Genomic DNA, 27,058 nt, shown 5'->3' with positions numbered 1-27,058 from the left:
GGTGAACATTGAAACCACTCACATCGGGCGGGTAAAGGTCGGCCTTTGGAGGCTGCTTGATATGAGTGTCAACCGTTGGATCTCAAGGGGTCAGATCGCACGGTGGTCAAGGGTGTGATTTGATCGGGGAGTTTATGGAGGGTCCCAAGGGGGTATTTATGAGCGGAGGGATTAATTAATTGCAGATTAGGGAGGTTTAATGACGTCAGGAGCAATTTCATTGGCGGGGTTGATTATTAATTAACCACTGACTGATTAATTAATTTCTTTGTTTCAGTGGTGGGTCATGGTTATTAATTAGTCGCTAATTGACTTAATTAATCTCATTAATTAGTTTATTAATAAGTTTATGTTTCAAACCTCTGGGCGGGATATTATCATATGGGATTTAATAAAATATACGAGGAAGGGTTTATTTTCGAGAGTTAAATATATATAACGGAAATTAAAAGTTAATATGAAATGAAAGTGGAAAAGTGAGTTTTTTGCACTAAGTATAATGTGTTTGACATTTATTTTCATATTCACACGTACACATTATAACTTAGGCTAAATGCTTTTTGTGGTTTTTATGTGGAAAAAGGGGTTTTGTATGGGGGTGATTACTTTCCCTAGGAAAATGGTGATTTTACCTTAGGAAAAGGGATTTTTAGGGGAAATGAGTGAATTATGGAGGGGGTGAATGTTGATGAGGGGACTTTAGCAGTTAGACCCTATAAGTTATTAGGCTGAGGGTCCGGTCCCTCCAGAAGTTAGAGAAATGCTCTGAGCCCCTTTAACTTAAGGTTTTAGGTACTTTTGACTTTACTTATGGGAAATTAGTAAAATTAAAGGTAAAATGAATGGGGAAATTAATCACTTGACTTTGCGTAACTGCTCAATTATCATCCATACTTTAGCACCTTGATGATGAAAGTAAATGATATGATCTTAGCTAATAATTCATCAGAATTCTGCAACCACGCAACTACTTACCCATCTAGTCATCCTACCATTTTTTCTACTCTTTATTAGGGTGCACTTAAGCTGGCAAACCCTTATCAAAAGTTTTCTTTTCTTTTACAATAAAAATCTATCTAAGTCTATCCTTATTATATCCAAGGGTTTATATTAAATTGTTGAGTTCCTTTTATTTACTCTACCTATCTACTTATCTGCCCAGATTAAACAGTTTGATCAGATTTTATTCTCTATCTCTAAGCATGAAATTCAAAACATGGAATAACCAAGCTTAAACTATTTGGTTACCATGTGTTAGTGTCAGCCTTTCCAGCCTTCCTCCAGTGATCAAATGTGCTCTTACAAAGTGATTTTGAAGTGTCAAGGTCAAATTTTGTCATTTCAGTGAGTCTTCAAGCAAAATTTGGTCACTAGGCATTAGGTCTAGGGTTTGTTTTCACTCTTTTCAAAGTTGTCCAAATGGCAGTCCATGTCATCATTCAGCTGAGTGTATCATGATTCATAGGGTTTTCATCATCATATTAGGTTTCATTTGGTCATGTTACACCTGGTTCATGCTTCAGTTGTGCCTTGGCAAGGTCATTTCCCTCTCCTAGGGTTTTGAAGGCAATTTCTCTTGGACGGTCAAATCATTAGCAAAACTTGTATCCTGATGTTCATACACCTTCCCCTATCCTTAAAGTACCTTACCAAATGATTTCCATCACTGAGATCCCCCAAATTCCTCATTTTTGCACAAACCCTAGTTTCTAGCTACAACCTGGCAATTTTCTAGGTTGGGCCTGTGTTTTGCCCTTTTGGACCCCTTCCCCTCACTCAATCTCTGAGATTCAACTTTCCCCTACTTCCTAACATCCCTCCCTACTCCCCAAAATTTCCCCAAGAATTTAGAAACCCCTTATCCCCTTCATTTCGCTTCATTTCGACAAAATTCCTTGTTTCACACATCGGGACAAGTTTGACTCAAATGATGTTTCAGAGCAATAAAAGATGAATTTTAGAAAACTGAGAGAGGTTTTTGTCCATAACATTCCAAAGAAGAAAAACCGCTTTCACTTTTTGTACAGGTGTCATGGTTTTAGAGAAATGTCAAAATTGTAATCGCCAGATCCAAGGAGGTTGGCCAAGGCACTAAAAAGACGGAAAAGGCCCGATCCACTCCAAATTTTGGCCAAAGCCTCTTTGAATGAGCATGGTACTTTATTGGGGACTCCCAGCCCAAATTTCAAGAAATTTGGAGAAAATTTTGTCATTTGTGAATTTTTTGTGCCAAACACAGGTTTTTTCCGCTTGACGGGTCTCACCCCCCGCGCGACCCTTTCACTTGTCATCTCTATTTTCAAAAAACTCAGCATTTCTAGATTTGGCATGAAAATTTACAGATTCTCACCCATTTCCAAGAGATTTTATGAAGTGTTGGGCCTTCTGAAAGTCAAAAAACAAGCAAAAAATGACTTTCTGCCACATTTTTGACACACAGAAAGCAGTCTTGGGAGATTGCAATTTTGGAGGGGCAAATGACAACCAAATTCCGAAATTCCAGTTGGGTTGGAAAGTAGACTCATAGAAATTTCCAACAAGCCTACTCTTGCCTCATTTGGACACCTGAAAGTTCCCCAAAAGTTCTCTCAAAGGCGCGCGACCTGTCAGGATTTGGCGCGCGACCCATCAGGCAAATTTCACAACTTTTCACTTACAGCTCATGGATTCGCCCAACTTTTACTAGTTTTGACTTTTGATGGGATTTTTCACCCTATTTGATGTAATTTATGTATTTTCATGTTGATGTGACACTTATTTACCTATTCTAGAAGATTCATTCATGAAATAGCTTGCATTTAATGAATGAATTGGTTTCCTAGCTTATAGAGAAAAATTGTTTTGATTGCCTAGTTTTCAGAGCTTAGTTTAGAATTGGTTGAAACAGCTCCTAGAAGGATGAGCTCGACCCCTAGAGGCAGGGAAAGATGTTAGATGGCCTATATTATGTACTCTCTTGCTCATTTTCATGGTTGGACTCTTGAGGGAGAAGCTATCATTGTATTATTCACTGTATCTCTGCAATTTTTGGCTAAGGAAGACCAGGGTTTTGCAGTCCTTTTTGGGATTCTTGTGGTTACATGTATTGATGGTGTATTTCTCTATGTACTTGTAAGTGTGTTATGTGAATCATTTCCTTTCTTTTCCTTCTGCACATTAAGCAAACGAAGTGTTAAAGTAAGAATTCAGTCATGCTCTGCTTTTAAGTTTGTTTAATTTCAATGTTTTCTACTGTTTAAGGAGAATTCAAAGTTATTGTTTGCTCTCCTTAACTCCTCACCTGTCATTCCTGATCATCCACCTCAAATCAAAGGCATCAATACTGTCTCCTACCTCGCCCCAAAGAACCCCCTGCAGACACTGTGTCCAATCCCCGCACCCAAAATTTCCACCCCCTCAATTTGCCACCAAAAAGCCCTAAAAACCCCAAATCAACCCTTTTGATCAGTTTACTAGCCTAAAATCAGTGTTACCCTATTGGTCATCTCATTCATTGAAGATCTCACTGAGATAGACCGGAGAGAGCCCTCTCCTGCCCCGTAGGGCTAGCTACGAGGCTAAGTGGTTTGATGTTGCCTTGAGGTTTACCTTTCTCAGCCTGAGGTGAAATTTCAAGCGCTAACAACATGGATTGTGGCATAAACAACAAGTTGCACACAAACATTATTATACAAAAAGAAAAACAGCAGTGGCATTTTGACTTGCACACTTTCATGGTCTTTTTCTTTTTGGGGTTCATATTCTTTATTTTTTTTTACCTTTTTTGTTCTTTTTGTCCTTTAATTTTTCTTTTAGGACTTACCCTCTTTACATTTTTTATTTTTTTATAATATGGAAAACATTTGCAGAAAGCAAAGGTATGTACATATTACAGAGTTAAAATCAACCAATCATAAATTATGACACCTATTGGTATAGGAACCTAACACCATACACATAAAAAATATATGTGCATATACCATTATCTTTATCGAAATTCGAGAGCATGGAGTACCTACTGCAAAATCATGGAAGATGGCAGGGGGAATATTTAAATATTAACAGTCAGCAGGGAAATATTAAGACATTGATACATAATTTTAAAATTTCCATCAAGTATGAAACATAACTATAGTGTCTACTAAACCATGTTACAACCCTTATGTAAGCACTAAGTGCAAGAATGATAAAATTATGAAGGGGAATAAATCTTTGATGTAACAAGATCAGGTATAGGAAAGCAGTACTTTGTACAAAACATTATGAAAAAAATATTGTACCATTATGATAGATATTGCATACCCGTTGTACTGTCTCAAATGAACTCCCTGTTTGTCATAGATTTCTTTTCATAATTCTATTGTTTTCTCAGAGTCTTATTAACATCAAAATACTCAAATCTTTGTTGAAAAGGTGCAATTTCAAGAAGACTACCGCAAGATTCTTGCGCCTACTATAGCAATCCTGTACCTAGGCCATGTAATTCTTATTTAGAGGCAACCACAATAAACACACATTGTTTTCCATCAACACCTTGCGAGTAGTCATCACTGAGTAATACATTACTCTAAATACTATGAAAAATTAAAGTGAGTTATGAAACTAAAAAAAGGAAATAAAAATTGAACAAGACGACACCTTCCTAGATCAATCAACAAATTCTTCATTGAACAATCTAAATTTTGTTGTCATCAATATGCAAAACTAAATTTCTTCTTAATCCAGTATGAAGAATTACCTTCATTAAGGGTACCACATTCATTAAAGATTCCTAATTTTTGAAAAAATAGAACTCAAAGCATCATGCTCAAATAATCTTAAAACTATTATCCAAGAAAAAAAATGATGATTTTTAGGGAAAGAGAAAGATAATTGAGTAAATCATAATGTGCAATTAACTTTAATACCATAGACATGGGCCCGCTTCCCGCATGCATCTATAGCCTCGGTAGGGATGTCTTTTGACCTAGCTAGATGCCCGTGTCCCACTTACTATATATAGATTCAGAGTTATCGTATCTAATTTTAAAATTTAGATGAAGGCCACTATCCTGGCTTGGTAACCTGCTGATGGCAGTGCCACTCATAAGAAGTAGCATGGATGAATAGGGCTATTCGTGATGAGACCTCCCGTCTTCAAGCTCTTCAGTTGAATGCCATTACTCTAGCTTGGTGATGAGTATCAATAATGTCATGCACGTTAGGTCTCATGATTGTGGTAGGTTAGCTCATCATTAGATCTCCTATCCTCCAATCAATCCTTTGTAAACTTTGATTATGATTAAATTTAAAGGTTACTTAATATGTGGGGAGGCATATCTACTCCATAAAAGTATGGGATGGCGTGAAAACTTTTAAATGACTAATCATTACTGGCTAGTTCCTCTACCCTAAAGATTCATTTAAATAACATGTCCTAGATAATGATTAAAAGATTCTTTGAGTTAATAATGCTAGTGTTCTCATGAATGGCTCACTATGATCTTTGTAGGTTTTAATCCCGTACAAAAATTACCTACATATGAATTAAAACACAGAAAATAAACAATGCGAGAGCATAACACATAAAACCCATATACACAAAGATTTTCCCCTGGATCCCAAAACGAGACTACCATATTGATTTTTCATTATGTTCCTTTCAATGTTAGAATACATATTTATACATGTTGAAGCATCCAATACCATGGATCGAAGACCATCGCGTCCAAAACCATGTGCGAAAACCATGCACAAAACCATAGGTAGGTCCACCCAACCTAATATAGGGTCCAAAAAAGTTTACTCGGGGCACTGCCCTAGACCCCGTAGAGGGAGGATACCCTCCCCCCTCAAACCCCCTGGACAAGGGGGCTACCGCCCCCCACTGTGACCCCACCACTATGCAATCAGCGCAATGAAAGCCCCCCCCCCCCCAACTCTAACCCCTCGGTTAACTAGGGGGCTAGTCATGGAAAGAATATAACACAACCCAACATTCTCCCACTTTTTGTTTTCTTTCCACAAGGGGGTCACAAGAGAGCTTAGTCATTTATCCAGCCCTGCAACACCCATTCTTTCTCTACACCAAGATAACTTCTTAGAGCTCACATATTTTTTCAATGCATCTGCAGTATTCTTCAAAGTATCCACCTTTACAAGCAACATCTTCTTGTCTTCTATCATATCACTCGCAAAGTGATATTGAACATCAATGTGCTTCATCTTTGAATGGTAAGCAAGGTTCTTTGCCAAGAAAATTGTACTTTGGCTGTCACAATCTATCCTTATAGCTCCCTGTACCAACCCCATACTTGAACACAATCTCTACAACCAAACTGTTTCCTTGCTTGCATGAGTGGCTGCCATGTATTTTGCCTCTGTAGTTTATAGTGCCACTATAGATTGTTTCTTACTCATCCAATTGACTACACCTCCATATAGGTTAAACACATACCCACTTGTAGATATTCTTTGATCCAGATCTCCATCCTAGTCTGCATCAACAAAGCCATGAATATCCAAAACTCTGTCCAATCCTGGTCTTCCTTGGTAGCACAAGCCATAATCACTAGTGTCACACAAATACCTGAAAACTTGCTTCACTATTGTCCAATGCTCCTTCCCTAGTTTTGACATAACCTTGCTCAATACTCCCACTGCATGTGCAATGTCTGGTCTAGTATAGACCATTGCATACATTAGGCTATCAACTGCACTTTCATATAGAACACGGGACATGTCCTCTTCCTCTTCTTGTGTCTTGGGACATTGTTCAGCAAATAACTTCACACCTATAGGAATAGGAACCTTCACCGGTTTACTATCCTTCATATTAAACCTCTGTAGTATTGTCTCAACATACTTCCTCTGGTTTAACCAGAGCTTCCTTTTTCTCGATCTCTCTTAATTTCCATGCCCAAAATATAGTTTGCAGCACCAAGATCTTTCATGTTGAATTTGGAGCACAATTGGGTCTTTAAATCCTGCATAATTTCTTTGTCATTTCCAACTAGCAACATATCATCCACATATAAGACCAGATAGATAACATGGTCACCAATTAATTTAAAATACCCACAATGATCTGCTTTGCTTCTGGTGAAGCCAAGTCCCTGTTTAAATGTATCAAATTTCTGATACCACATCCTTGGTGACTGTTTTAACCCATACAGAGACTTCTTTAACTTGTACACCAGTTATTTCTTACCTTTCACCGCAAAGCCTTTAGGTTGCTTCATGTAGATCTCCTCTTCCATATCCTCGTGGAGAAATGTTGTTCTACCTCAAAATCAAAAGCAGCAGAAACAAATAAAAGTAATCTAATAGAAGCTAACTTGGCAACAAGGAGAAAAAAATATCACCAAAATCAATTCCCGACACCTGGGAATAACCTTTTGCTACCAATCGAGCTTTGTATTTCTCCACCTTTCCTTCTACATTTGTCTTATTCTTGAACACCCATTTTCTGCCAATCGGTTTCCTTCCAGCCGACAACTCCACCAGATCCCAAGGCTCATTTTTCTGCAAAGATGCCATTTCATCAACCATGGCTTCTTTCCATAGTTTTCCATCCTCTAAATCTACTGCTTCCTTCACAATTCTAGGATCATCATCAGTAATAGATAAAGCAAAATTTGAACAGAAAGCAGATGGACTATACCTTTCTGGCTACCTTCTTTCTCGAACTCATCTTCTCACAACTGGAGTTTGTGGCTCTTCATCTTCTGATTCCCCTACTATTGTAGAGTCCAATTCTTCCTCCTTTAGCTCAAACTCTATCTTCTCAGGTTCCTTTGATGGGACTTCATGTTTAATAACATTTTTCACGTCTCTGAACAACACATCTCAGTTGTACACAACCTTCCTTGTTACTGGGTTCCAAAGCTTATAACCCTTTAAACCATCCTTATACCCAATAAAGATGCACTTTTCAGATTTACTATCCAACTTTGTTCTTTTCTCATTTGGAACATGTACATATGCATCACATCCAAATACCCTTAGATGTGAAAGAGATGGTTTCTTACCAGTCCATATCTCTTGTGAGTCTTATCCTCCAACGCTAATGAAGGTGATTTGTTGACCTGGTAACATGATGTCTCCACAGCCTCTGCCCAGAATTCTTGTCCTAACCCAGCACCACTGAGCATGCTTCTTTCCCTTTCCATCAATGTCTTGTTCATTCTTTCTGCAACTCCATTTTACTTAGGTGTGTATGGAGTAGTCTTTTGTCGTGCTATATCACACTTCTTACAAAATTCTTCAAATTCCTTGCTGCAAAACTCTCCACCGTTATTTGTCCTTAGCTCCTTTATCTTATTCTTTGTCTAGTTTTCCATCAGAGCCTTAAATTCTTTAAACATATCAAAGACTTTAGATTTTTTCTTGAGGAAATATATCCATGTATTCCTTGAGAAGTCATCTATAAATGATACATAGTACATAGACTTACCCAGTGATGGAACCTTCATAGGTCCAAACACATCACTGTGCACAAGCTCTAATATTTGTTTCATCCTCTTACCACCAGAGGGAAACTCACCTGATTCTGCTTCCCATATACACAACTTTCACAGAAATCAAGATCGAGAAAGATATTAGTCATACCTTCTACCATACCTTTACCATGAAGTATTCGAAGGCCCTTCTCTCCAACATGTCCAAGAATTTGATGCCATAGCATGGTCTTTTCTCCAGAGACCACTAGATTTTCTACTCCACTTTCAGGAACCACAAAACTATTGCACCTATCAATAACAGGACTACCTTGTAGCTTGTACAGAGTTCCAATCCTTACTCCCTACATCAATACCAGTGCTCCCCGAACCATCTTGTAGGTATCTTTCTTGAACACTATTTTTACACTTGCATCATCCAGCTTGCTTATAGAAATAAGATTTATGGCTAATGCAATAATATGCAAAACACCCAGAAGTGTTCTAATCCTTCCACCTTGTAACTTCAGCTTAAATTTTCCATGACCAATGATTCTAGCCTTGTTGTCATCCCCCAAGAAGACATCACCACCATCATATTTCTCATACTCGTAGAACCACTCTCTATGGGGAGTGAAGTGAAAGGATGCACCTGAGTCAATCAACCATGGCTCATGATCTACATGGATACTTGAAGAAGCCAAGTAAACATCCCCACCTTCATCTGAGGTGGTTTTCGCCTCTACAGAAAGAGCATCATTAGATCCCTTTCCTTTGCTAGGTGCTTTAGATTTATAGTCCCTTTTGTAGTGCATTTATTTTCCACATTTCTAGCACACCACCTTACAACATCATCAGATCCCTTTCCTTTGCTAGGTGCTTTAGATTTACAGTCCCTTTTGTAGTGCATTTCTTTTCTGCATTTCCAGCACACCACCTTATAGGTTTTGCTGGAGATTTAGATCTCCCTCTAGATTTAGATCTCCCACTCGATGACTTATTTTTGTTTCTGTTTTGGGACCATCCTCGTATAGACAAGGCATCACCATTCCATCTCTCCATATGTTTCTGTCTCATCTCCTCCGTCAGCAAGGATGGGACTATCTCATCAAACTACAAGGCAGTTACATTGCTACCTATTGCAATAACCAGACTATCCCACGAATATGGTAGAGAACACAACAAACTGATGCACTTATCTTCATCTGAAATTTTAACATCAACAGATAATAACTGAGTTACCATAGTATTAAATTCCTTTAGATTCTCTGTCACCGAGTCTCCATCTTTTATCCTCAGGTTATACAACTTTTTTTGTAGGAACAGTTTATTCACCAGAGACTTAGATTGGTACAAAGTTCCTAACTTGACCCACAAAGCCTTAGCCATAGCTTCCCCTCATACATTTAGAAATATTGAATTTGAGACACACAATTGTATTATGCTCTTTGCCTTCCGATCCAACTTCTTCCATTCTTCATCAGACACTCCCGTTGGTTTAGTACCCGGATCTACCACAATCCACTGATCTTTCTCTACCAACAGATTCTTCATCTTGAGTTTCCATAACTCAAAACTCTAACCATTAAATTTATCGATCTCTATCTTTCCACTGCTCTCCATCTTCTTTCACCACCAGAATCGATCCTGTAGATCTCCCACTGAACAAGGTCTACCACAGGCCCAAGTGAAACCCCTCAGCAATAAAGGTGTTCCCTTGAAGCGAAAAAAACTTTGATACCAAATGTATTTTTTAACCCCATACAAAAATTACCTACATACAAATTCTAAAACACAAAAAATAAACAATGTGAGAGCATAACACATAAAACACATAAACACAGAGATTTCCCCCTGGATCCAAAAACTGAGACTACCATATTGATTTTTCATTATGTTCCTTTCAATGTTACAATACATATTTATACATGTCGAAGCATCCAATACCATGGACCGAAAACCATCGCGTCCAAAATCATGTGCAAAAATCATGCACAAAACCATAGGTAGGTCCGCCCAACCTAATATAGGTTCCAAAAAAATTTCCCCGGGGCACTGCCCCGAACCCTGTAGATGGGGGCTACCCACCCCCTCAAACCTCTTGGATAGGGGGGGCTCTGCCCCCCTGTAACCCACTAGTTAACTGGGGAGGCTAGTCGTGGAAAGAATATAATGCAACTCAACAATCTTTACAAGAGTGGTCCACCATAGGAGGTTTTCCAATGATACCTTCTAAAGCAAACTGAAAATACATATCTCAGATGACAACTCATTAGAGTGATTAATCATGGTCACTTTCAAAAAATCATGAGGTATCAGAGTGAATGATACTCAACAAGACTTACCATAGATGTGTGTGTTAACAACTAATGTGGATTAAAGCAGTTTCAATGGCCATACTTTGGAAGTCAGAGCCCTAATAGAGTTGTTGTAACATCTTTATTCATGGCATTGATTTATTCTTCTATCCTACTCCACCCTAAGAAGTGGAAGACTTCCTCTTAAGTATAGGAGTACTTCCAATGCAACCATGTGTGAAACAAGAGGATAATATTACTCTTGTTCAAATTTGAAAAGTATATTCGAGAATATACCAGAACATGAGGATCCAGCTGCAATAACTGATGTGATGCTACAAATTGTCGAATGATAAAGGAGGAGTGGATACTAATAGTCATCTGAAACCAATATTTAATGGGATCCATATATTATTGGTCATCATACAAGTCCTCCAAATTTCTTTACTTGTCTCTTAAAGTGCATGATGGATCTGATGATAAGTATGGTGGGTGCTCTTTAATCTCTACTTTTGATGGTTTCTCCTCATAAAACGTGATCTATAATTCTTCAGTTTCCCTGGAAAAATATTTTGGATCCTCATGCTTCTTTATTTCTGGGGCAATAGGTCTATTTCTAATTGCTACCAGAATGTGTTCTTCTTGAGAAGCAGAGACCCCAGCTTTTGCTAGGATTTGAGATAGCTCTTGGAGTAGCATCAAACTACCTGGAATTTTTCCTACCAGCTGGAAGATCTTGTTAGCACATGGATTTAAAGTGGGAGGTTCTTATAGCACCAGAAAAATAGAAACACACTAACTCAGAAGTTCAATTGCAATTAAAAGAAACAAACCAAGATTGTAATCTTAGCAAGCGAATCACCTAAAAGCTATTTTCCAAATAAATTAACCAGAAATTAAAAAAACTCATTTGAGTGAATAAAATCACACTAAAAAATTGCTTGTAGTAAAGGAAAACAAACATCACACTTTGTAGTAAAAAAATCACTCTTAAATACTCAATTGCAGTAACGGAAAACAAACCAGGCTTGTGAGCTCTCTGGAAATACCATCCAGTATGCTTTAGCAAGCAAGGGGAATCACACTAATCTAAAATTTACATTTGCAAAGGAAAGGGAAAAGCATGACAAATTGTTGAGGCCTTATCCTACAACGCCTCCCTGGAAAGAATGCCAAAATGTCGAGTGGTATAAATGCAAGATTTACACCAACATTTAAATTGCCAATCTGGGATGGTAAACTTAGATGCGTAGCAAAATATATGCCAGAAGAAGACCTGAGGGATTTGTGGAATAAAAATCAAGCTCTTGAAAACAATTCAAAGGCATCATTCAAAAAAAGGAACAAGATTCTTCAAAGAAAAGTAAACGCAATGTGAATCTACTTCAGGCTCCTCTTCTAGGTTGAGTGACTCCTGTAGAAAGTCTACCTCATTTATCTATGGGACAAGGGAATGTAGATTCCACTCAAACTAACAAACCATTCAAAAAATAAATAATGTCATTTAATTTTCAAAACCTCTCAAAGGATTACCTGATAAGTTGAAAAAATGGAAAGCATGAATTAAAACTCCAACTAATCTTATAAAACCATTGAATTCTTTAAAAGGAATCTAGACTATATATGCACTACTTATCTAGAGACAATTCAGTACTCAACTATAAGGAAAGTTTGAAATAGTAACAAATACGATAAATACATTTCCTACTGCTTTCAATCTCACCCTGATTTTATAAAATCATTAAGTACTTTCTCTTCATCACAAAAATATTCCACATGTGTATTGCTTCAAGCAGCATGAAGGAATATCAATAAAAAATTTTAACCTTAAGACATTCTAAGAATTATGTGAGCACTTCACTTTGCCAATAAAATAAGATTACAATCTCTCCTCATGCTAAGCTTAGCATTTTATTATTAAGATTTCAGGAGTGAGTGCGAGGATCAATTTCATATCTCAAATAATGGTTTTAAGGTATTCATGAATGCTACATGATGAGTTAAATAAACCAGAACTCTTAAAAATCCATTGTATCCCTGTTATGCAGCAAATGAGATCAGGGCAAGTATCACACTTAATTTGTAATAAAAATTAGATATGCAGTAAGGAAACATTCATTACGTATACTTTGTCTTAGTCTTCATAGAAATACATTCCAATAAAACAATGGCATCATTAATCAAACTCAAATGATCAGAGCAATGAAAAAGAACTGTGGAATGAAATTACAAATCTCAAATGATCAAATCATAAAGAGGAGTTACTCACACTTACACACTATGCATTTGTCAAAATAGAATGCAAAAAAAATCCTAGGAGGTATGGGGCAACAAATTAGCTGGTGGGCCCAAACCACCTAGCTTGCTTCCCTTGCAACAGTTAAATCACAATCTCAAAAGGTTGAAAGAAAAACTAGGAATATAATCCAGATGCCATTTTGTATTAATTTCGAAGCCCTGTTACATCAGTGTAGAATCATGCAGAGCATCGCTCCAGTGGTCCCCTCTAGGGATCATCCCACTGGGCATGCAAGCTCCTCCCTCTCTTAACAAAGTCGACCTCTGTCTATCAAAATACAATTATAAATCTTAATCCCCTCTTTTTTTGTATATTTCACGGCCTTCATATTTATAACAATGATGCCTCTGAGTTACTCAGATCGAAGGTTATTAGCAGCTATAATTTTAGATTTTAAAACCAACTCCTGCATAAAAATAAGAGACTTGACTATCAACTAGATTCATATTGATCTAGAGTTTCCATATAATCATAATGACCAGTGACGAGCTATGAAATCTTCGTCATAAAAGTCATGAGAGTATGACACTTTTAACAACCTTTGTGGCTTCTAGAAATAGTTTGACCACGTGCTTTGACCTTAGCTCTACACATTCTTTGAAGACTTAGATGTGATTAAGACAACATGTCACCATCTTGAACCTATTCTCTTCAAAACCCATATGCTCTTTTTCCATCATGACAGCTTGATATATGAAAAAAGTGGAGGTGAGAACAAAATTTTCACTATTAGAATACGAACTACTGTTAGAACAAGAATTATGCACCTACCACAACGATAACTTATTATTAGTCCTAATTTCACATAAAATCCCTTCAAATCATCAAAACAAAGAAAATTCATATAACAATAACACATTACCTCTGAATGCAATAAGTGTTTTTCAGCAAAAAGAATGAAAATCTAGACAAAATGGAGGCTCAACACCTATTGATGAGACTCATCATCACCCCCCTACTCAAGTTATTTTTCCTCCTTTGAGCCACTCAACCACCTATTTCCATGTCTTTGATGGCTCTGGTGGCCTGTCTAACATGCCAAGGCTTCTCAGATTACCACTACTTCCTCTCCTCTTCTTCATTTATTCCTTCCTATAGGCCTAGCAACAAGGGTGGAGTGATCTTGAGTCCAATCTAGTTGATTTTTAATATTTGCATGAGTATTTTGTACAGGGGTGTCCTTTCCAATGAATTCCTCAACCTTTCCACAAAGTGATACTACCTGATCTAGAGATTAGGGGTAAGGAATTCCATATTCTTTGGCATAGTTGATATCTTTCTATCCCTAACAGCCTGAGTGTGTCTTCAAAATGTGAGATGGCCTTCTCGTAGGTGGAAATGTATTTGGGTGCTATATCAACATCATTGGATATGATGTCATGATTGCCAATGAAAGTCATTGGGTTTATCTTCTCTTCCTTGGTATGCAGTGGTTTTTTCTCTTCCATTTCCATTACTTTCCTTACCTCCTCGGCTCTGGCCTCCTCACGAGTCATCCAAGATGCTAGGGCCATCAGTTGCATGTCACCCAAATTTTCATTGGGACCCCAAATAGTCATATCAGTCAAGATGAGGTTATGCATGTAGAACTCAACCAATTTTTCTCTATCTTCTAAGCTACTTTGGTCACATAATTCAATGAATTGTTTCTAATATTGAAATGGCATTGATCCATGTTGTGCTAGGGTTTGTATTTTGGAATTGTATCCACTATTCTTAAAGAAAGAGTGCATAATATTTGGATGGTTGCATGCACTCTAATTCCTCCATGGAGAGGCTTTCCATTATGGCCAGTTGGGTTTCCTTCTCATGCATCTTCTCCCTCAACCATCTATTTTCTTTCTATAATCGTTCCTTGATTGTGCACTCTTTCTCTCTTATCTCACTTAACTATTTGCCCATTTCAAGGACTTTCTCTTCCATGAGGTCCACATATTCCACCTTTTGGACTTAGAAATATGCATCCATCTGTGGGTTGTTCCTCTTTCTGCTTCTAGTTCAAATAAAAGTGAAATTACAATTTTTTGGGGAATAACTCTCCCTCGTTCAATGAATTTATAATAGGAGCTCAAACTAGGCTATATAATAGGCTCCTAGATCTCTGGGAAGTCCTTCTCAAATGTCTTTGGGGAAGCTTCCCACTAATGTAGTTGTTGTGTTACGTTATGCCCCTGGTGTTGCTCAGTCTTCCCTTCATGTAGCACCTTCTATTCTTCTTGTAGAACACTTTGTTTTTCCTGTAGCATGCTTTGTTCTTCATGTAGCTTCCCCTATACTTTTTGTTGGAGGGGGCTACATGCCTTGGGTTGTTTAAAGGAGGTTGATATGGTGGTGGGCCTCCTTACATATGCTATAGGAGTCTTTGATATGTTTTCAACAGAGGTTACTTCCTCAACTTTTATTTCAGTGAGCCCTACCTCCTCTTTCTTAATTAGGGACCCTTGAATTGTGATAGGGGCCTTTGAGGCCCCCCTTTCTTGATCCTCATGTTGTTTTTGGTCTTAAAGTAGAGGGGAGCTTCCCTTTTTCTTTTCTTTTTGGGTTTGATTGGGGTGCTGAAGGGAGATAAGGTGGAAACTACCTCTTTTTCATTGGGTCCTGGAGACAAACTTGCTTTCTCTGGGATACCCCTTCTTCTCTAGATTCAATAGTTTTCTCAGGGCTTGGTTTTTCATGTTTCTCCTACTTTTCCTCATCATCTTTCTCTTTTCCTACCTCTGCCTATAGTTCTTCCTCTATATTCTCTACATATGTCTCTCCTTCCTCTTCTGCCTGAGCCCCCTCTTCTTCTTCTTCCTTCCTCTCTCTTCCTCCAACACTAGTGGTTGGGGTCTCACCTGGTGTGAGGGTATGAGTGTTAATGAAGGTATCTCTATTGATATCAATGAATTTGGACCAAAGGACAGGGATCCTTAGTTTTCTCAAGGAATCCACCACTATCATTTTGATGAGGACATGGTGTCCTAGGTGTTGGTGTTTTCCCTCTCTCACCTTTTGAATCCTATCCTTCATGGACTATAGGAGGAAGTATGGTACACTGAGTCTTTGAGCTAGGGGAAATTCTGCTTGAAACCTTAGTTCATGGAGTAATCTAAAATGGTATCATTAGAATTCACTCAACCTCCACTCACTTGAGATGTATTTTAGGATATGGTAGGCCACCTAATCCCAGGGATAGGGTAGGATTTCCCTCCTAACTCCATTCTTTTATTCAATAGGCTTTTCATTCGTGGTAAAGAAGTTATTTTTAGTAATGGAACTGGTGTTTTTTTTTCTCTTTTGCATTGGATCCCTAGGGGTAGGGGTGTCACCCTACTAATTAGCTCAGGACTGATGGAAATAGCTAATCCCATCAACAAAGTGGTGGATCTAACTTGTGTCTAAAAGTTCAAGGCCATGGAAAATTCATATGAAATGTCATCATCATATCCCCTCAACAGTTCAAAGAATCCTAGCCACTAATGTCATCTAAAAATGTCTAAAACAAGAGGGTGGAGATGGATTCTTTTAGTGTTTTGGGGCTCTCTTCTATTGAATCATCCCCCCATCTCTTTTCTATGTTTTCAACTAAGTGAAGGAGAAATTATTCTTGCAATAGATCCAATGTGTAATTCAATGGAAGTAGAGGGTTAAAATCTCTAACTGATAATAATTTTGTATTCCCTCTAATCTATAGCCAGACAAGTTCTTTCAATTCACCAAATGACTAATATTTCCTATAGAGTTTAGGGTGCACCAACATGCAAGTTATCGATAGATGAAGGAGAGGGTTCACTTACTTTTTACCACATGGCCTGGGATAAAGATAATCAATTGGAGACCAATTCAACCCTTGGCAGCGTTCCTTCACCCTTTTAGGCTTCCTATAGTAGTTTCTCGGTCTTCCTGTAGCATTTACAGGCTTCCTATAGCTTCCTATAGCTTCCTCATGTAGAAATGGCAGAGCAGGGTTCAACTCTCCTCGATGGCACCCCAAGCCCATCCTCACCTTAACTGTTTTCGAAATCAGCATAAATGCAAGAGAATTCGAGCCCCAGTACATTATATGCCATTTTTGGCTTGCGCTTGGAGCATTGTGATGACATGGAAGGGGCACGAGGTTTTCTCTTTTGGACTGTTGTCCCCACTTGGAGTAATCATTCCCTCATCCCTCGTAATCGACACCCACTCTCTGTTATCCTAACTTGATTGATGTCACAGCTCCACATTTCATGAGGGATCATATTCACTTTTTGTTTATTGACCAAGGGTGGCGAAGTTAACTAGCCACCTCCAACTTATAAAAGTACCTCCTCTTGATATTTATACATTTTTCATTATTTACACATAGGGAGGAGATGACAGGTTTCCATACCTGTGCTTACCTCATGATCGACTAATGCAGGGAGCATGCTGGAGCTGGACCTTTTTACTAACACCAAGGGAGTTGTATTGTTGTGTTTTTCCTTTTCCTGTGTATATCTTTTTTTTTTTGCTCCTCAAGGTATTTGACTGTTGTTGTTGCTATGTGTGCAGGTCCTTTGTCAATGTCCAAGGTGTTATTGTTGGTGGAGATTCTTACTTAGAGTGGTATGAATACTGCAAGGTGCCTCACCAGTTGGTATCACCCCCCGTATTGATGAAAAAAAATAGGATTATGGCTTTCTATGAGATTTGTATTGGCTGCTATAGGAGGAGGTTCTCTTCCTTAGTAGTCCTTTTCTTCTCTTCCAGGGTCTTGAAACTACATGGGGGTGATGAGAAAGGATGTCAATGGTCTAGAGGATGGTGCTAGGGCTACAAGAGAGTAGTGTAGTTTTGTGAAAATGGAGAGGATGTGTTGTGTGTGTTTCTCAAAAAAAATAACTACAGGGTGAGATAGAGTGTAGGGTTATTAATGAAAAATATTAATTTTTATGTGAATTTTGATGGATGAATGATGGATAGATGGTGGATCATGTTGGGATACCCTTATTTATCCTTGGAAAGGTCATTCTTGGTGGTCTTTTCATTCGTATTTCCCTCTTGTACATTTTTGGAGCCCTCCTGTAGCACTAGATGATCTTCCTGTAGCAATCCACAGAGGGGTTGAAATTTGATTTTTGATCTACTAGGATGATGGAGAGCGGTGAGCACATGAGTTTGGTTGGTGGATATGAAGTGGATGGAGGAAGAATTGGAGAGAATATTGAGGATGTTGGCCCTGTAGTTATGGAATCTTCCATTGTCTTCAAACCTGCAAAATGAAAAAAATAATTAACATACATGTTGTCGATCCATGTCTTGGATTTTTCTTTGTTTTGTTTTTGTTTTTTTTGTTTAGAGACATAGGTTGCCTCAGGAGAGGTTTTCAACCTATATGCCTTCCCTAGGCACCTCAAGAGAGGTTTTCACCCATGGATCTTTATTTTTCTTCTTTTTCTTTACTCCTGGGCTGCCTCAGAGAGGTTTTCAACCCAAGAGTTTTCCTGAGATGCCTCATAAAGGTTTTCATCCAAGCCTTTTATTATTATTATTTTCAGAACAATACCTAGAAATATTGTGAATTGGAAGCTATGACACTTCCAATCACATTAACCTCTTTGTTAATGGTGCCGATAAATTATTCCTTAGACATAGGTTTTATGTATACCTTCAACCTGTAGCCATTAACAAGCAAGGGAATCCCTTCTTCATCAATGGTCCTGATTTGAACAGCTCCATTGTCATGATATTTCTCTATCATGTATGGGCCTAACCATCTTGTCATCAATTTTCCTTTGAAATCCTTGAACCTAGAGTCATATAGAAAGGCCCAATCCTCTTCATGAAAAACTTTTTCCTTGATATGCCTATCATGCCAGACCTTCTTCTGCAATTGTATAACTTCAATGTGTAGAAGGGCCTACATTTTTAAATCATCCAAGCCATTTAACTAGAGAAGCCTCTCCTACTATGCTTTGATGACATCTAAGTCCAATTGGACTGCCATTCTCAAAGTATTATACTCAAACTCAATAGAGATCAAAGCTTTCTTTCCATAAACCAGATCATATGCAGTAAAACTAGTAGTTATGTTCCAAGTTGTGTTATAGGCCCAAGTGGCCCCCACTAATATGTCTGCCCAATCCCTCCTACTGCTACTCACAACCTTGGTGTGGATGCCCTCTAATTCCCTATTTATAACCTCTAGTTTTCCATTTTCCTGAGGGTGATAGACAGTATATTTTCTGTGTTTGATATGATTCTACCTTAATAGATTCTCGATCAGATGTGATGTGAATTGAGCTCCATGATTAGTAACTATCTCTTTGGGTTACCCAAATTTGTAGAACACCTTCTCCCTTAAGAACTCAACCACTTTATCCTCTGTTGTTGCCTTGATAGCCTTTGTCGAAGGAAAATTTTAAGGATGGAAAATTTTCTTGAAGTTTAAAAACATTGGCGAATATCACTAATCCCTAATATGTAAACTATAAAATGTTTATTTATATATTTGTAAAATTATTTAATTTTATAATGATTTTATATATAGTCTCTATATAATGTTGGCGATTTTTAAGGTAAAATAATTTTATATTCTAAAATTTGGGCGAATCATCTTTTATAAAAATTGGAAATTGGCGAATCTTTTTTATGGAAAATCATGGAAAATTAGCCCATTGGGTGAATATTAGCCCCTAAAATTTTCCATGCCTTTGTCTTAGCCCACTTTGTCAAATAATTAGTGCACACAATGATGTACTTTTTCTTCCCTGATGGTGGATCAATTGGCCCAGTGAAATCCATGCCCCACTTGTCAAATGGCTCTAAGGCCACCTTGGGTTGTAGGATAATTTTATCCTTGTGTGTGGGTTTCCCCATCCTATGGCACTAATCCCATCTACTAGTATACCTTCTTTCATCTTGGTGGAGAGTGGGCCAATAATAGCTAGCTTGTAGAGCTTTGAAAGTTGTTCTCTTGGTAGCAAAATGACCTCCACAGAGCCCATCATGACAGGCTGAGAGGATGTCAAATACTTCCTGTCACTGACACATATCCTTAAGATCTGATCTAGTCTTAGCTTGAAGAGATTTCCCCCAATCCAAGTGAAAGGGATGCTCTTCATTACAATTCCGTTATTTTCGCTAGATGACAAATTTGGAGGGAATATTGAAACAACTAGGTAGTTGGCTATGTCAGCAAACCATGGAGAGAGAAATGAGATAGAAAATAAGTGCTCACCTAGAAGCTAATCATCGACCATTTGATAAGTCTCATCAATGGGTAAATTATATGGACCTTAATGCCACTCTCCAACTTATTAAAATCAACGTTTCTCACATTTCTTTACATGTTTTGTTATATTTTGCTTAGTGATAAGGGTAAAGACAAGATGTCATGTCTTGTGGTCTAATGTGAATTGATTGCAAGTTTTTGGAGCAAACATTGGCTAACTAAAGTGTAGGAACGCGAAGTAGACAAGTAAGAGGGATTTTAGGAGATATTATCTCCCTCCTTAAGTCCTCACTCACTCGAAGATTCCTCCATCGGATCTCATCAGCTCGAAGTTACAAGAAGCCGAGCCGTTAAGGTCATTGACATCCAAGCGAGTGATAGTGGAAGACTAGTTGATCTTGAGTTGGGAGCCAAGCCTCCCTAAATTTAAGGAAGTTGTTGGTAGCTTCAGTGCTATAAATAAGAAAGCTCAGAGCCTCAGTAGGATTCAAATTTTTTGTTGTTGTAGCCAAGAGGCATTTTCGAGCTAAGACATTGTGATTGATGACTCTTATGTATTTTTGATATTTTAATGAAAATGACAAGAATTCCCTTGATCCAACACTAGGTTGACTCAGAGGGTTGAAGCTCTTAGGTTAGGGCCCAACCCTAGCAACATAGGTTCCTCTTTTTGTACATGTATGCTTAGATTACATTCATAGTTAGCTAATGAAGTTATTTTGGTTTTGTTAATCTACAAGTATTTGGGTAATTAATTAGTTTTCTTCCATTTGTGGATAGTTAGATTAGTGGTATCTTAGTAATAGTAGACACTCCAGAAAATATTGTGATGGTGGCCTTCACCTCATATCCCTTATGGGATCATGACTTGAGGGTTCCATTCACACAACCCAAAAAATAGATTTCTTGTTTGATGAGTGCATAATATAGGGTTTCTTGGTGAATAGGTCATTATCTTTGAAGTTTCTTAGGATTATTTACAATTTTCATTTTGATCTCTTATGTTTTTCTATGGTTTCAAAGAACTTCTATTCATGAACTTAGCCATTAGCTCATAATAACTCTGTTTTCCTCCACTCAATGAATCTTTTCCATATATAGATGAATTTATGCATAAATGAAGACAAGAGTGTATGTTGTTGCGGGTGATTCTAATTTGTAGGGAGACCTCATCTCATTCGCATCATACACGTCCTATCCATCCATGTTTCCAAGGTCCACTAAACCCTAAATCTGATTCTTGTTTTGTAAGCAAAGTTGTCATTTCCATTGAGAAAATCTAACCATCTTGAAGCATCTGACTAAGCCTTGGATAGTGTTCACCTCCTCCATGAATTATCTACCCATCAAACACCTTTCCCACACTTCATTCTACCTTTCCTACCATATCCTAATCATTCAACCTATTTCCTGTAGTAAAACAGGGCATCCTGTAGTAGAACTAGGACATCTTGTAGTAGTACTACAGGAAACCCTGTAGCAACCTATTTTAAGAAATAATTTAGAAAAAAATTGTAATCTAAGCTTAGATTCGGCCTCCACTTGGCTTCCATACCCTTGAGACTAGTCTGTACCTTTTCCTCCATACCTATCTCCCCTGCCAAAGAACAAGTGAAAATTAGCATTTGCATTCATAAAACTAAACATCAAAACATGTTTTCTACAATTTCTAAATTAGCACATGCATGAAACAGTCATAATAATTCTTTGATCAGATTCCATACTCAGCTAGTCTATATCATCACATGTTATAAAAAATGTTAATCTAGGTTTCTTTTGCAAGTAAAATGTGTAAATGTGTGGCTAGATGATTTCATGTCACTTTATAAGCATCTTCCAATTCAATGTTTCATTCCCTAGATTAGGAAACATTCATTTTCTATCATCAAGGATAATTTTCCCTTTTCCATTTGGTAGTTAGACTCCTTCTAGTCAATAGAATATTGATTTGAAAAATCCTAGTGGTCTATCACTCTAGTTGAAAAGTGACAAGAGTAGACCATTGCATCTATTGTGTATGAAACACTATCACCTCCAAGTTTGTATGAACCCCGGGTTCATGAAGTAAAGTTGGTAGCTTTAGGAGTTGCAACATTCTTGCTGCAATACTGGCACTCATCACCATCCCTTCATTACCTACAGGCAAAGCAAGTCTAGACAAAAAATCTGCAACTACATTTTATTTTCGTGGCTTGTCAATGGTAGTTAAATCAAATTGTTGTAACAATAGGAACCATATAATGATTATAGCATTCATATCACGCTTATTCATCAATTAATTTATAGCATCATGGGAATTATGAACAAAAATTTGGTATTTAATGTGTACTGTGTGAATTTGTTCAAAGACTATACAACATCTAGGAGTTCTTTCTCATTTACAATGTAGTTCAATTCAACCTTAGACAAATTTTTACTAATGAAGTAAATGGCATATGGTAAGTTGGTAACTTACCATCTATTTGTCTTAAGGATGCCCCCATAGCTTTGCGAGATGCATGAGCATGGATATGGAAAGAAGATCCTAATTTGGGCCCATAAGTATGGGTGCAATGGTTAATTTTTATTTTAAGATCTCAAGGACCTCTTGGCAGCTATCTGTCTAGCAGAATTCTGAGCCTTTGGCTAGCAATCCAAAAAATGGTGAGGCCACTTTGCTAAATTCCTTGATAAACCTCCTATAATATCTAGCTAAGCCCAAGAAACTCTTAACATCCCTTTGCTTTGGAGGAGTACGGACCCTTTTTATGATGGAAAGTTTGTTTGGGTCCACTTGTGTTCCCTCCTGAGATACTAAATGGCCAAGGACAATCCTTTTGTGCATTAAGAATTCACACTTCTTAGGACTAAGTGAGAGGCTTATTTCAATGCACTTCTTTAGGACTTTCCCCAGGTTAGAGAGAGCCTCCAAGAAGCCACACCGATAGGGAGTGAAATCATCCATGTAGATCCCTACACAGTCATGGACCAACTCAGAAAATATTCTCAGAACTTCCCTTCTGAAAGTGGAAGGGGCATTACATAAACCAAAATGAAGGACCCTATAAGAAAAGGTACCCCAAGGACAGGTGAATGTAATTTTATCTTGATCCTCAGGGATGATCTGGATCTCATTGTAACCAGTGAATCCATACAGGAAAGAGAAGAACTTCTTCCCTGCAAGATCATCTAAAACTTGGTCAATGAAAGGTAAAGGGAAATGGTCTTTCTTGGTGGCTTTGTTCATCTCTCTGTAATCCACGCAGATCCTGCACTTCCCATTCTTCTTTGGGACCAAAACTAGAGGGGACACCCACTCACTATCTGAGATGGAGTATATTAATCCTGCATCGAGCAACTTTTACAACTCTTTCTTTACTATGTCCTTGAGGGCTAGATTCATTCACCTCTGAGGTTTGTGAATGGGTTTGCATCCCTCCTTGATATAGATGTGATGAGTGCAAAACGAAGGATGAACCCCCTTAATTTATTTATAGCTCCAAGAAAAAGCTTCTAAGTGCTCTCTCAGCATTTTGCACAACTTCTCTTCTTGGTTGGCTAAGAGAGAGGGGTTAATCTTCAAGGTTCTAGATGGACCAAATTATACAACTTTGAAATGTGTAGGACTTGGGTCAACTAGGCATAACTAAATCCAAGGATTACCCTCATGTTCCTTCTTAATCTCGATAAGAGGCATGGTATTGGGGGGTTGGTTCTGGAAGATTTTGTCAATGAGGTCATCTTCATGAGGTTCCTCCCTCCTATAAAAACATATAGGGTATATATTGGATGGGATGTTGTATGGTACACTTCATCTTCCTCCTCCTCTTTCAACAATAAGGGTAAGTCATGCTTAAGAGATAGCTGAGCAGGAAGGTACAATACCAACTATTTGGACAAATGCCCATTCTTAATGGTCATGTGTAGAAATTTTGAATAATAAACACATATTCAACAGAGATTATCCTAATCATGTATTATTTCGGAATACATACACAATACATAAGCTCCTCTATGTTGATCATCAATATAGCAGCATCAATAACAATAAAAACTCAAGAGCATTCACACATTAACACAGTATGTAACCCGGGGAAAGCATCTCGCTAAAAACCCCACACTATCTATATATTAATGATTGAGAACATGTAACATTACAAAGTACAATGCTTATCACAAGCAATCCAGTACCAGCTCCACCTGTTACACACAATACAGCTCAGATCTGATCGCCAAATATATTCCATTGCTTGCCTACCTCCACAGCTCAATACCTGCTCAAGGATTTATGAGAATGGTTTACCAAACTCATATTTTACCTGCAAAGAGTCACTCACACTATATAAGCCGTGAGCACAGGCTACAATCACTTGGTATTGGCCAATTCATTGGCATACTCAATCCCTTTGATTGTGAAAATCATCATGCACAACTATAGTCACAACTGATAGCAATCTGATCCTCTAACACCTGTCCCTGTTGAACTGAACATGCACTGACATGCAACTGAGTTAACTGATGTATTCTATAGTTTCATTATGAGTTAATAACTTGTGAATTAATTAATAACTAATTCACCCAACTCATCTCTAGTCTATTTTCCAGTTATACTAAATACAACCAGTTTAACAAAGCTAAAATGAACACAACTTCATCAACTCCACCTCCAGTCCACTAAACTCAACTCACTTCAGTTCTAACTGAAGTCTTGCATGTAAGGATCAGTCATCCCATAGGTGACCACATATTTCCTTCTGGGATCTACATGTACCACATCCATAGCTCATCTTGAAGTGCTCCAAGAGAATAATATTAAGTTTATAGTCCAAATATTATTATGAGACAATAATATTTGACTGTTCTATATTTAGACTGAGCAGTCACTCCGCTGTGATCTAAAAATAGAAGTCCATCTATTTTTCCCAACTTGACCAATCATCCATAAACAGCGACCTGCAATCCATAGACATGATCCATATGTCTAAAAATAGACATAGCCTAAAAATAGACTTGCGCCAAAAATAGTCTGCGGGCCCAATTAGTGAAGGCGACTCTTTTCACTAAGCTCCATCATCTTGTTGCAATCTCAACACTCCCTCTCGACAAGATATGGATTATTGGAAACCCCTATCCTGCCTCGGTGGTATTCGAATTTGCTCCCGGTGAGAGCCTTCGTTAGAATATCATCATCCTGATCCTCCGTTGGAATGTATGAAAGTAACATGATCCTCCACTGCACACAATCTCTGATATGATGGTACTTGATGTCAATATGCTTAGATCTATCATGAAATACAGGATTAGCCAAGAGGTTAATGCAACTTTGGTTATCACAGTAAATCACAGTAGGATCCAAATGAGAACCGAACAAACCAACCAGGATCCTCCTCATCCATATAGCCTCGCGTGTAGCCAAACTTACTGCCATATACTCGGCCTCTGCTGAACTGAGTGCCACGGATCTCTACTTCCAGCTGTACCAAGAAACTGCTATCAATGCAATACTGAAGACCCCTCCTGATGTGCTCTTTCTATCCGTTGGGCTACCTGCCCAATCTGCATTCGTGAAGCCACATAGCTTCACCTCATCCTCCTGTCTGTACCAAAATCCATATCTCAATGTGCCTCTCAAGTAGTGCAATACATGCTTGCCCGCCTTCCAGAAGAGCTTGGTAGGCTTAACCATAGCTTGTGAAAGCTGGTTAATTGCATAGCATATATCAGGTCGTGTATTGACCAAATACATCAGCGACCCCACCAACTCTCGATAAACAGTGGCATCCACTTCTTCTCCCGAAGCGGCATCCTCCTTCCTCCAACCTCCAGGAAGAGGAGTATCAACAGACTTGCAGCCATGCATGTTGAACTTCTCCAGTATCTCCCAAGCATACTTGCCCTGAGAAACAAACAGTCCACCACTACACTGCCATATTTCCAATCCTAGGAAATAGTGAAGGAGGCCCAAGTCCTTCATCTCAAACTCTGTAGCAAGATCCTTCTTGCATGACAGTATCAACAGCTCATCACACATTAGAATCAAATCATCAACATACAGTACAATGATAAGCAACTTACCCTCCACCACAATCTGGTATAGGTTCGTATCCGCCTCGCTCTTGGAGAATCCAAGTCCTGTGAAATAGCTGTCTATCCATGTGTACCAAGCATGTGGTGCTTGTTTAAACCCATACAACACTCTCTTGAGCCTGCACACATGCGGCTCGCTGCTGAAGACCTCAAAGCCTTCGGGCTGCTCAATGTACACCTCCTCCTCAATGCCTCCATTGAGGAACGCAGTCTTCACATCCATCTGATGAATGTGCCATCAAATCTACGCTGAGAGAGCAAGAATCGTCTGTATGGAAGAATACCTTGCGATAGGTGCAATGGTCTCCTCATAATTGATCCCCTCTATCTGTGAAAAGCCTCGGGCAACAAATCTTGCCTTGTACTTCTCCACACTCCCGTTAGCTACCTGCTTAACTTTGTAGATCCATCTCGAACCCACCACTGATTTCCCTTTCGGTCTAGGAACAATCTCCCATGCACTGTTTCTGACAATAGAATCATACTCTTCCACCATGGCGTCTACCCATGCGGGATCCTCCACAGCTTCCTCGAAAGAGGATGGCTCAGTCACAACACACTTGCACATAAGAGCCATGTATCAAGTGTACCGATCAGGTGACTGTCTCTACCTGCGTTGGGCTATAGGTGGTCCTATAACTTTCTCTGCATCTTGAGCCAGTCGCTAGCTTCTGTCAAGTGATTTCGCCCTCTGATGGTTCGTGCTGCATGAGTGGTCTCTTCCACTCCATGAACCTCGTCCTGTGGCTGATCCACGTCCTGAAGCTCATCCTTAGGAACTAATAGCTCCTCATCTGCATGCAAGTAGCTCCCTCTCAAGCGA

Source organism: Pinus tabuliformis, chromosome 2_1, assembly GCF_031772625.1.
Source record: "Pinus tabuliformis cultivar Carrire ecotype Pingquan chromosome 2_1, CPIR1, whole genome shotgun sequence".
Taxonomy (NCBI): domain Eukaryota; kingdom Viridiplantae; phylum Streptophyta; class Pinopsida; order Pinales; family Pinaceae; genus Pinus; species Pinus tabuliformis.
Note: the sequence above shows the minus strand (reverse complement) of the source record.